At 36.4% G+C, this 12,645-nt stretch overlaps 1 protein-coding gene and 1 long non-coding RNA gene across 2 annotated transcripts in view; one reads left to right on the top strand and one right to left on the bottom strand.

Moving 5' to 3' along the window:
- LOC111083225 overlaps positions 1–1,576 on the bottom strand; it is a 6,300-nt gene extending 4,724 nt beyond the window's left edge. Inside the window, exon 1 of the mRNA XM_022379580.1 lies at positions 1,291–1,576. The gene's annotated coding sequence lies outside the window, so the exon portion shown is untranslated. The remainder of the gene's footprint in view (positions 1–1,290) is intronic.
- Positions 1,577–4,199: 2,623 nt separating this feature from the next.
- LOC106475493 lies at positions 4,200–12,626 on the top strand. Its single transcript, XR_001291820.1, has 3 exons — positions 4,200–4,212; positions 10,024–10,027; positions 12,545–12,626. It is a non-coding gene; the product is annotated as an uncharacterized LOC106475493 (long non-coding RNA).
- The last annotated feature ends 19 nt before the right edge of the window (positions 12,627–12,645 follow it).

Genomic DNA, 12,645 nt, shown 5'->3' with positions numbered 1-12,645 from the left:
TTACAGCAGTTGTTGGAAGGAAAAGAAAAAGCAAGAAGAACGAGAAAAGAAACAAGAAGACAGATTACAGCAGTTGTTGGAAGGAAAAGAAAAAGCAAGAAGAACGAGAAAAGAAACAAGAAGAGAGATTAGAGCAGTTGTTGGGAAGAAAAGAAAAAGCAAGAAGAACGAGAAAAGAAACAAGAAGAGAGACTACAGCAGTGGTTGGAGGAGAAAGAAAAGAAACAAGAAGAGAGGCTACAGCAGTTGTTAGAGGAAAATTAAAAGAAACAATAAGAATGAGAAAAGAAACAAGAAGAGAGATTAGAGCAGTTGATGGAAGAAAAAGAAAAAGCAAGAAGAACGAGAAAAGAAACAAGAGAGACTACAGCATGATTGGAGGAGAAAGAAAAGAAACAAGAAGAGAGGCTACAGCAGTGGTTGATTGAGAAAGAAAATAAACAAGAAGAGAGGCTACACCAGTGGTTGGAGAAGAAAGAAAATAAACATCAAGAGAGACTACAGCAGTGGCAGGAAAACCAGCACCAGTGGCAACTTGAACAAAAAAATAAAACAAGAAGAACGAGAAAAGAAACAGGAAGAAAGACTCCAACAGTTGAGAGAAGGCCAGCATACACAAATGGAAGAGATTAGTAAATTTCAAAGTGAATTAAATACATTAAAGGGTGATTTACTGTCTTTTACACAAGAACGATAAATTAGCCATAAATCTAATCAGCCCCAGACAACGGGAAGCCCCTTCCAGACCCTGCAGCTAAACCCAAATGCAGACATCTTCAGTCCTGCCAGAGGTGATCTAGTGCAAAGGAGGCTACAAGAATTCGATGGGAAGGCAACGTGGGAAGCATATAGAGCACAATTTGAGCTACTGGCAGAAATGCCCGGCATGGCCAGGTGGATAAGGCGCTTGACTCACAATCTGAGGGTCGCGGGTTCGAATCCGCATCCCACCAAACATGCTCGCCCTTTCAGCCGTGGGGGCGTTATAGTGTGACGGTCAATCCCACTATTTGTTGGTAAAAGAGTAGCCCAAGAGTTGGCGGTGGGTGGTGATGACTAGCTGCCTTCCCTCTAGTCTTACACTGCTAAATTAGGGACGGCTAGCGCTGATAGCCCTCGTGTAGCTTTGCGCGAAATTCCAAAACAAACAAACAAAACATCTTTGGGGGGCGCATCTTTAGAATACCGTGAAGGTTAAAAATCCTTTAGAAAAAACTCTTGATAGAAACATAAAATAATTTTCACAATTTGGTTACGTATGTAACCCAAGAATAATTCAATAATACTTACGTCAGGAGGGAAAACTATTTTACTTCCTTTCAATCTTACCACTTTACCATCACTTTTAGTTGGTATTGCTATTTGTTCTCCGCTTTTTGGTTTTCTTTTCCGATTTTCATTCTTCGATTTTCGATTATCATTGTTGTGTCCAAGAAACAAATCATTCCTACTTATTGTATCCGCCTCTTGCTCATCGCTTTTGATTTGTTTATATGAAGGTTTATTTCTCCAACAGCAATACTTTGTGTATCCTCCTGTCTTCCAGGCTAAAACACTTACGACAAAAGTTCTTTTAAAAACATAAAAAAAAACATTAAACTTTTTAAAAATATCCAGAACGTATTTATGACTAACGTAAAATAACAGACTATAAACTATTAAAAGAAAATTGAAAATGTATGAATGGGTGCACCAAAAAGTGAGGAAACAAGGTAGAAATGGGTGTACCAAAAAGTGAGGAAACAAGGTAGGAATGAGAACGGTGTAATAAAACTTCCTCTGTACAACTTCACAAGGGGGAGTGTCCAACATCGGTTCATACCTACTTCGTTTATTCTTTCAATCCTGTATACAATTAGCCAGGTGGACTAAACTTATAAAACTGAGTTATGTTTATCATACAATAACTAGAGGTTTCTGTGATTCGAATTATTGGAGGCAATGCTGTTTATACGACACCAGCAGAATCAGATATTCATGTGGACCGATAACTTGTATGTTTTCTTTCTTTACAATTTGTCCCTTCTTTTGCATTGCATGAAAAGACAACAGGATTTCGTACATCAGCTATACAGGTGGATTAAAATACAATGATAAAAATCCTAAGAAGTTTCTGTGTATACAAAAGTATACCAATCGTAGACACTTTTGTATGTACCCATAACTTGTATAATATCATGAACACAGAAAAACGAAGCATGAATGGACCAGATGTCGGACACATCCCCTTATGAGGTTGAACAGAGGAAGTTTTATTACACCATGGCCATTCCTACCTTGTTTCCTCATTTTCGGTGCACCCGTTCTTACACTTTTAATTTTTTAAGATATTTTTTCCACTTGTTCATGTATTGTTTTCATACAAGGTGACATGATCTTATGCACCATTCATTCATTTGTGTTGATATCCTGTATGTATATCATCAGTGTGGTTGTGCACCATAATGCACATAATGTATGTGGAAATAATGGTGTATGTGTGGTGTGAATTCTCTTCACTTGTGTTGCGTGTACACATTGTGAGTTTGCATATGTGCTGTACATGTGATGGCACACACTCTATAGTGTGCAATGTAATTTGGGTGATGTAGTGTGAGTTATGGTTGTGTGCATATACTAAGGGTTGATAAATTAGTTAATTAAGTTAAGTAACTACTTCACGCTAGCACTAGCACGTTGTCCCTGTGCTGTTTTATTATTGGTGCACTTATAACTATGGTAAGTCTGTTTGTTACACATCTAGAAGCGTTCAACAATGTCAGTCAGTTAGTGAGATTGAGAAATTTGTGGTTTTGTGAAGTATTTCTATCTGCTCTGCTGACTTTAAGAGGTTCTATGACTTGTAATTTTGTATGTGGTTTGTGTAACATCTAACAGTGTCCACCAAATACTTTTGAATATTTATTATTTAATTGTTAAAGGTCTATATGAGTAAATAGTTTGTATTGCATGTATGGTGTATCCGCCCCATTCCTACTATAAGTACTACGTACTTATGATTACACCCTTTTAGTTTATCTCTTTATAAGTTAAAGGAACACAAACAATTGATCATCTCACCAGTCACCGATATTTGTATATTATCGTCAGACAAATTTGAATCGTATTTTGTAATCTTACTTTGCTCCGAATATCAAGACCACTAGACCAATCACAGCGAGTCCGGCAGGCAGAGTCAGCATTCTTTTTATCAATGGCTCTGAGATAAGTACAATAAAGAGTTAAGATAATTAATGTTATAGCATTTTATAATTTCTGGTTCAATCACTTCTGAAACGTCTAAAAAAATAAATATTAGTTAATGTAAGACACTGAGCTGGTCGCATCGCTTCGTTCTTTAAGATCTTTTATTGAGTTTGATTTCACGAATCAATCGTTCACATTGCATTGGTAACAGCGTAATTAGTGAAATCGCTATGAAGTTTACCCATTTTAACTAGTGCAGAATACACATTTACTAAGGTGTATTCATATAATTTTTTTTTCTAAATTTCCATACAATTTTGAATGTAGTTATGACATCTTCGTCGACTGGAAGTTTCAAGATCATAAACTTGTACTATTTACTTTGCATTAGTAACAGCTACATATTGCAAAAGTCTAAAAGTAATGTGTGTATGTTTCTGTACGGATTTCTTGAAAAGTGACCTGTTCCAACAGACAATTCAGAAACCTGTTCACATGGCTTAGCTTAAAATTGCTTGTAAACTATTGGTTAAAGTATGTTACGTGTAGACTTATATGATACCTTTCTTTGTTTCGCTAGAGTATTTAAGTCAGATATTTCCATAGTTCTGTGTCTTGCTTTCGATTTCGTCTCTTTTTCTTGTCAACTAAAACATCCAGACAACATAGAAGAAGCACAGCCAGTTCATATGACATAACAATGTATGTATTTAAAGAAGTTTATGTTTCAAACTACACTAATGTTTGCTTATTTTCCTTCCCTGTCCGTATTCAATGTCCCGTGATGGAACAGCAATAAGTCTTCTGATTTACAACTCTAAAATCTGAGGTTCGATTCCCCGCAGTGGACACAGCAGATAACCTAATGTGGCTTTGATCTAAAACGAACGAAACAAACGAGCCGTGTTCAATTTATCATTTGTCTAAAAATCCTGAACTTTTACAGTTTTTTCACAGCGTTTCTGGACCTGAATACAACATATTATTTTAAAAAAGAAACATTCTGGTCGTGTGGCCAAATTATTTGTTTTTGAAAAGTTTATTTTGAAGGTGCGTCATTTTTTTTATCTTGTACAGTAATATTTGTAAGTCGTGCTATCATGGAAAGTACTTTCTGAGACCATTAATGGTGGTAGTAAAGTCTTTGTCCAAAGGATATAAAAAGGTCTAGATTTTGATTTAAATTTCGCGCAAAGCTACACAAGGGTTATCTGCACTAGCCATCCCAAATTTAGCAGTGATAGACTAGAGGGAAGGCAACTAGTCAAACCACCCACCGCCAACTCTTGGGCTACTATTTTACGAATGAACAGTGGGATTAACAGTCGCAATATAACGCCCCCCCCCCGAAAGGGCGTGCATGTTCGGTGACTGGGATTCGAATCCACGACCCACAGATTTTGAGTTGGTGCCCTAACCATCAGACCATACCACATCTCAGTTAATATGGGATTAACAAACAAATGCACTGACCTCTCAGCCAAACTATCAGAATGAGGATGATATGATAAAGTGTGTATCTGTACGACTTCCAAAATTTGACAGAACTTTGCAAACAAGTTATTTCCCTAATCTCCATGAATCTCTCCAGACATGCCAAAGAGTGAAATGTAGTGGTTGAACAATACATTTGTGATTGACTGTGCTAATATTTCAGTCAATGGATAAGCTCCTGTCCACTTGGTGAGGTAATCATAATGATGATTATAATTAATTTAGTTTTGGTAGAATATCATTTAGATTTTGTAGAAATGAAACCTTGAATGGTTACACCTTATATGTACGAATATAGGGTGGTAGAGAAAGGCCATGGTTCCAGCAAATGACCTGAACAAACTGAAACTTACTGAGATAGTCTCTATGTAATTCCAAGGCACTATGACCAAGCCCTAGCATCACAAAACAATATATAAGACTACTAAGGACTAAGTAGGGTGGCGACATGGGTGCACTGAATGAAGTGAAATATTGCTCGTATTAGTGATATTGCCTTTCTTCAACTTAGTTATGAATGTAAGAGTAGACTTGGTCATTGTTATGTTCAATGAAATTGGTAATCGTTTAACAAGTTTGTAAGCAGTCTATTAATTCCATAAATCAAGTAGCAAATCTGATATAAACCAATACATTCGATAAAATGACAGTGTCCGTATAAGTCACGATTCCTTCTTCGTTTTTGAGTGATTTCATTCCTGTCAACTCTATACCTTTATGAATGGTCAGAACATGTCAATAAAATCAATGTATTTCAACGAATAATTCAATATATTCCTTTTTCAGTATTAGCTGGTGGTGTGCTAATCAGGCCTACTGATGCCAAAGGAAATGGCAAAAGTTCCTGAGTAGCACAGCGCCGTGTCTAACATCGTTTATGGCAAATGCAATGCCACCATTACATCAAGATACGCTCATTTCAATCACTAGTGAATATACAATGCACATAGGTTCTTATGGAACAATATATGTGCCAGACCCTTTGACCATGCTGACCTCTAGTATCAGTCACAAGTCAGTGAGTTCAGCCATCTCACCAACATGTAAAGTTCCACATCATTGCCTGATTGTAATAAAGACAGAGCTCAGATCCAATGGGAAGGGAAAAATAAAACTGCAAGAAGAAAAAGACATCTCACATCAGTAACTGAAATTTAAACAATACTTTACAAGCAGCAACCAATGCTTCTAACCTTGAAGATTTCATAACCTGTATGTTCACAGCTCCAAAATGCCTTCTGATACAAATTATCAGTAATCTGAAAAAATAAGTAGAAGTCATGCTTGACTTCATAAAGAAATCCAAAACCACAACCAAATTATGGTTTAACACAACAATTAAATGCAGCTAACATAAATTCATGTATAATGATTAATTTGTTCAGAAGTGATATCGAGACTAAACATTCAGTATTATCCACACATTCCGAAAATGATTTAGTATATATATCAACTAAAATATATGTTTAATGCCAAAACGGTTTATTTGCCTGAATAAGTTGTACTCTTGTATGTATTCAATTTGTGCATACAAGAATACATGAAATAGTTTGGTATGTACTAAAAAAATACGTGGACTTCACATGTGTTTCTTTTTTTCCACATTATTTAACACCAACTCGTAATTTGCAGTACTTAGTGACAAATGCCTCACGTTTAATTGGAATACTGCAATTCAAGTGATAGTAAATAAATAAAGTAATCAGAGATGGAAACAAGCAAAACTAGACTATTCTGCTATAAACATACAACCAGATCACATTTTGTGTCACCAACCACAAAGTATAATACATGCATATAAACAATTCAATGTAGTAGGTATACAACAAATTACAGCGAAACTACTTCTTTGTCTGAAATATTTTATGAGTGTGTGAGCTTTCTCAGATATCACTTTGTTTAGTGTCAAAAGCTATATTCAATTAAATTCTTCTGAACTTGTTTTAAGAGTCTTAATGCCATTTTTACATATCCAAATATAGCCATAACCATTAGAATGACATGTTATTCTAATATATTTTTTCAGACAGTCACAATTCATGACGTATAACCACACCTACTTGTTTTTTACAAATATTGTACAATTATTATACATCGACGATTTTCTTAATTTCAGCATATCAGTTTTCTTAGCATTGACTCAACGTAAGAGTAATAAATTTCTCCCCTTTTAGGCTGTACAATCATGCTATATAACCACAATGTAATTATGATTTATCGGCATTTAAATTACACATCTCTTCTTCTTGTCACTGGTTATGTTATCATCTCAAACACAAACAACTCGCGACCACTATTATTGATATCTTGCAATTTAACAGTGTATACTGTTTAGGTGTTTTATGACACATCATCATTCTCAGGGCAATCCCACAGAGGATCTGATACTCCATTCATTTTCTAACCATTTATGTGAAATATTGAAAAGAAACAAGTAGCTTCAAGTCTTGAGATACTGCAATTCATGAATAGAAGCTGTATGTATCAGTTTCACGTCTTCCATCTGTCATCAACCTCCATCTATAGTTTTGTTGACACATCTTCGGCTGCAGAGTTTCTGACATCTACAGTCTTGGCCAAAATGTTTGGATACTGTTCTATATTGATGTTATTGTCTACATGCATGGAATATTTATTGAGTAAATGTACGAGTAGTAACAGAGAAGGTAGCGTATGATCGGACAAACATGTACAAGTTGTTATTATGGTCTGTATAAGTTTTTTTTTTTTTTTAGTATTTGTTCGTCAAAATATACATACGTGCCTATCTTGTATCATTGGTACATTTATTTTCGAAATATTTCAACGCTTTATTCAGACAATTTTTCTTTAATTGGTGTAGAATCATACCTCGTCACATGCCAGAAGTTATAGGGCATCAAACTGGTCGACTGTACAGAAATGGTATGAAGTAAACAGACATTGTCAGAACAACAGCGTATCCTCATTGTAGTGTATCTAGAATCCTGAAACGTCATCAGACTACAGGAAACGTTGTTCCATGTAAGTCTACTGGTAAGTGCCGAAAAACTTCTGCTAGAGATGACCAAGTTTTGATGAGCTTATCACATCAAGGTCGAAAGAAGTTTTGCAACACCTTAAGACAGAAATGGCACGAACACGTTCATTCCAAGGTATTCAGAAGAACAGTGAATAGCAGACTGATCAAATAAGGTGATTTTGAAAGAAGGGTTATCTGCAAACCAATATTTACTAGAATTCACTGCCGTCACCCTGTTACTTGGGTAACACAGCATACCAATTTACAGTTGTGACACTGGCAACATGTCATATTTTCAGTTGAGTCCTGTTTCTGGTTTGTTAAAGCTTATGGTAGGATTCGTGTTCGTCACTTGCTTGGAGAACAAATGAGGGAAGACTATATTTCTCACAGGGAATACACATAAGGTGGTGCAGTACATGTTTGGGCAGCTATTCATTATGGTAGAAAAACTGTTATTCATATCCTCAGGAAAAACGTTAATGGCACTTCCTACAGACATCACACAAAAAAGAAGATATTTTTGTCATATGCTAGGAAAGGTTTAGAAATAACTTTGTGTTCCAGGATGGCAATGTTACTACCCACAGTGCACGTATTGTACTCGAGTAGGAGGACATAAAAAGATTGCCATGGTCAGCAAAGTCTCTAGATTGTCATCCCATTGAGAACTGTCGGGCAGAAATGAGTCGAAAAATTGTTAACCTAAAACAGCTATTGTAGCTGAATTGCAGCGTCTTCTATTGACAAGTTTGAATAAAATCACGGTGTATTACATCAACAATCTCATCGACAGCATGCCATGTCACCTTGTATAGGTTATTAGAGTACGAGGATGACCAAACAAGTACTGAACGTTTAATATGAATTGATATAAGGCTACAGTCGCAATATATAATAATTTGATATTATAGTTTGTCATTATGTTTGTTTTGGTAAGGTTATCTTGTGATAGGTGGAATGCCAAATTACACATCTCTCTGCAGGTGTCTTATAAAATTGTTTGTTGTTCTTATAAATCGTTCATGATGTCCATAGAACCTGCCTCATTATACAAATTGCATATGCGGATTTTTAATATGACATGCATTTCCCAGTTTGACAATGTTAAGTGTATTTATATTCCATCTTAATAATAATGATGTTATTTCCAAACCTTGCCCTAGCATATGGCAGAAATATCATCTCTATGTGATGCCAGTAGGAGGCGCCATTAACGCTTTCATGGAGGATATAAAGAGCAGTTTTTCCACCAGGACGAATAGCTGCCCAAACATGTACTGCACCACTTCCTGTGTGTGTTCCCTGTGGGAAAGACAATTTTACATCATCTGTTCTCCAAGTAAACGACGAACACGAATCCTACCACCAGTTTTAACAAGCTGGAAACAGGATTCATCTCAAAAGATGACATCACCAGTGTCCTAACTATACGTTGCCATGCTGTCTTGCCCAAGTAAAACGATGACGGCGATGAATTATAGTTAATATCGGTTTACAGATAGCCCTTCTTGCAAAATAACATTGTTTCGTCAGCTTGTTATTCACTGTTATTCTGGATACACTGGAATGTATGTGATACCATTCTTGTCGTAAGGTGTTACAAGACTTCTTTCGACCATCACGCGTTAACATGATCAAAACACAGTCATCTCTCGCAGCAGTTATGTGGAGCCTATCAGCAGACTTTCCTGGAACAACGTTTCCTATATTTCGATGACGTTTCAGGATTCTGGATACAGTACACTGGGGGTATCCTACTGTTCCAGCAATGTTTGTTTACTTCATACCATTTCTGGGCCATCGAACAATTTCACGCCTTATAACTTCTAGCCCGTGACAAAATTGTCTGAATAAAGCATTGATCTGTTTCGAAAAAGATTATACCAAAAGCAAACCTCTTGTACAAAACAGGTGTGTATGTGTGTTTGACGAACAAATGCTCAAAACAACTTATACAGACCAGAATAACAACTCGTATATGTTTGTCTGTTTGCTTCATATAATTTCTGGACAGTCGAACAATTTGACGCTTGATAACTTATAGCATGTAACGAGGCATTATTCTACATCAAATACAGAAAAATTGTCTGAACAAAGCGTTCATCTGTTTTGAAAAAGATTATACCAAAAGCACACCCTTTTATACAAAACAGGTGTGTATGTGTGTTTTGACGAACAAATTTTCAAAACAACTTATACAGACCAGAAAAGCAACTCATACATGTTTGTCCGATCATACGCTACTTTCTTTGTTACTATTCGGGCGATTTCTCAACAAATACTCTATGCATGTAGATGATAACATCAATATAGAACAGTATGCAAACAAACTTTGAAAGAGGAGTGATTGTTGGGGCGCGTTTGGTGGGAACTTCAGTGACCAAGACAGCTCCACCTACTGATGTTTCACGAGCAACAGTGTCTAAGGTCATGTCAGCATGGAACTCCAAGGGAAAGATATCATCAGCCAAGGCCAACAGGGAGTGGAAGTGCATACTCCAGGATCGTGATGTCCGTGCATTATTCAAACTGCAAGGCAAAAGAGGTGAGCAACCACAGATCAATTAACCAAAAAGCTGGGTTGAAAGCAGCCAGTTGCATTAAAAATAGTCCACCGAGAGCTCCACACAACGGGATACCATAGTCGGGTTGCAGTGCACAAACCACTCATCACACCTGGCAATGTATAGTTGCGCATCCAGTGGTGCAAAGATCACAGGTTATGGACTACCGAGCAGTGGAGAAATGTGATATGGTCAGATGAATTATCCTTCATCATGTTCTCCAAAAATGGACGAGTGCACGTGTGGCACCAACCTAAAGAATTCTACAGCTTTGAGTGCTTGGTTCCAACAGTGAAGGGTTCTGGTGGTTCCTGGCATGATCTGGGTGCACTCATACCCTTAGAAGGCAAGGTCGCTGCCAATCAAAACTTAAAGGTATTGAGTGATCATCTTGAACCCCATTTCTATACTGGAGAGAGGGGCGTCTTTTAAGATGGCAATGCCCCTATCCACAGAGCACGAGTTGTCGCCCAGTGGTTTGAGAAGCATGACACTGACGTTATCCATATATCATGGCCTTCACAGTCACCAGATATAATTATATAACATATATAATGACATTCTACCTCCGAGAGATAAAAGCTCATTTACAACAATAGTACACCATCAATGAAAGTTCGGCTGGTAAATTTAATTATCTGTGTTATGGTTTAAATCTCTTTTACCGGCTTAAATCTCAGATCAAAAACTTAGGGCGTTCGACTCGCAATCTGCGGGTTCGAACCCCCGTCCTACCAAACATGCTCGCCCTTTTCAGTCGTGGGAGCGTTATAATGTGACGCTCATACCAACTATTCGTGGTGGGTGGTGACGACTAGCTGCCTTCTCTCTAGGCTATCGCTGCTAAATTAGGGACGGCTAGCGCAGATAACCTTTGTGTAGCTTTACGTGAAATTCAAAACAAACCCAAACCCTTCAAACAATGTAGTGCTTTTCTGATGAATTAGAATACAATGTAAACTTGGTGAATTTGAAAGTTATGTAATACATTGTTCATCTCTGAAATTAATAAAACAAATCATTATAATTTAATGGAAAAGGAATAGGTTGTCCTGAAGAAACAATGATAGTACTACAAAACCTTTTTGTAATGGATTTGTGGTAATTAATTCAAATTCAGACTTTCACTTCTTCTGTTGGACTTGTTTTCAAGCAGTTACAGATCAGGAAAGAAAGTGATTTTCAGACTATAAATTTTATGTTTAGTAACTCAGATTTATTTGAAACCATAGTTTTCAAGCACATTTAAGAGCCCCTATCAGATAGAATGCCTAACACAACTGACAATACATTATTTGAAAGAATGAAGTAAGTGTAAGTATACAATAAATAAACTTCGAGATTACGCGTAACATCATTGTTATGAGAGAAATAATTATGTAAAAAATAATACCATGTGTATATATATAAATGTTATAAAAAATTGTTACATCTCTGGTCGTTTGTTAATTACCCGTAAAAATTCTTTCCAAAGAACTTCAGCGATACAAGTCCTTTCTTAAATAAAACTAGTTTATTATTTCTCAATACAACTTTGCAATACACTTAATTTCCACAGTCACTTTAACTTAAACACACGCTATAATTCACAATGATTTACACACTTTTCTTACGGCTTGACTCGATTATCTGTCTATATCTTCAAACACTGTCTGTTATTCCAGTTCCGATTAATTGTCTCGCTTTATCCGGCGCGCTTTTATACAAGAATAGAGGGCGTCTAGCAAATACTGGATTATTCGTGATGTTCCCCAATCCTTTTAGAAACTCATCACGTATTACCAGGGTCACGTGACTTCCGCTGTCGTAACAAAATCATCAAGAAATAGTAGATTATTATACAATGGAGTGAAACATAATTTAATAAGTATAAATACACATAAACGAATCAACACAATGAGTGTGTGTGTGGGTGTGTTTTCTTATAGTAAAGCCACATTGGGTTATCTGCTGTGTCCACCGAGGGGAATCAAACCCCTGATTTTAGCGTTGTAAATCAGAAGACTTACTTCTGTCCCACCAGGGATTGGTACAATGAAGAGAAATAACACCAATATTACGATATATTTCCAATAAGAAAGAGTATTACTAGTACATGAAGGAAGTAAATAAACTTGAAAAGGACGTTTTCAGCGTTTATCAAAAACAAATTTCAAATTATATGATGTGAACGCCTTTTCCAAACTGGCGAAGGGTGGTTATAAATACTCGTACCTGTCATTAGCATTAAGCTTCTTATATTTTTAACACTGTATTCTTTATCTTGTTCTTTAGGAACATTTAGGAATTAGACGAGGTCATGATCAACAATTACTACCCTAATTTCCTTTACACCTTAAAATAACAGGGTATCTAATCCTGGTCTATAATCAAAGCTTACAAAAAAACAAAAACTAA

The sequence above is a fragment of the Limulus polyphemus genome, unplaced genomic scaffold (assembly GCF_000517525.1).
Source record: "Limulus polyphemus unplaced genomic scaffold, Limulus_polyphemus-2.1.2 Scaffold8663, whole genome shotgun sequence".
Classification (NCBI taxonomy): Eukaryota; Metazoa; Arthropoda; class Merostomata; order Xiphosura; family Limulidae; genus Limulus; species Limulus polyphemus.
Note: the sequence above shows the minus strand (reverse complement) of the source record. Positions and strands in the feature narration are given on the sequence as shown.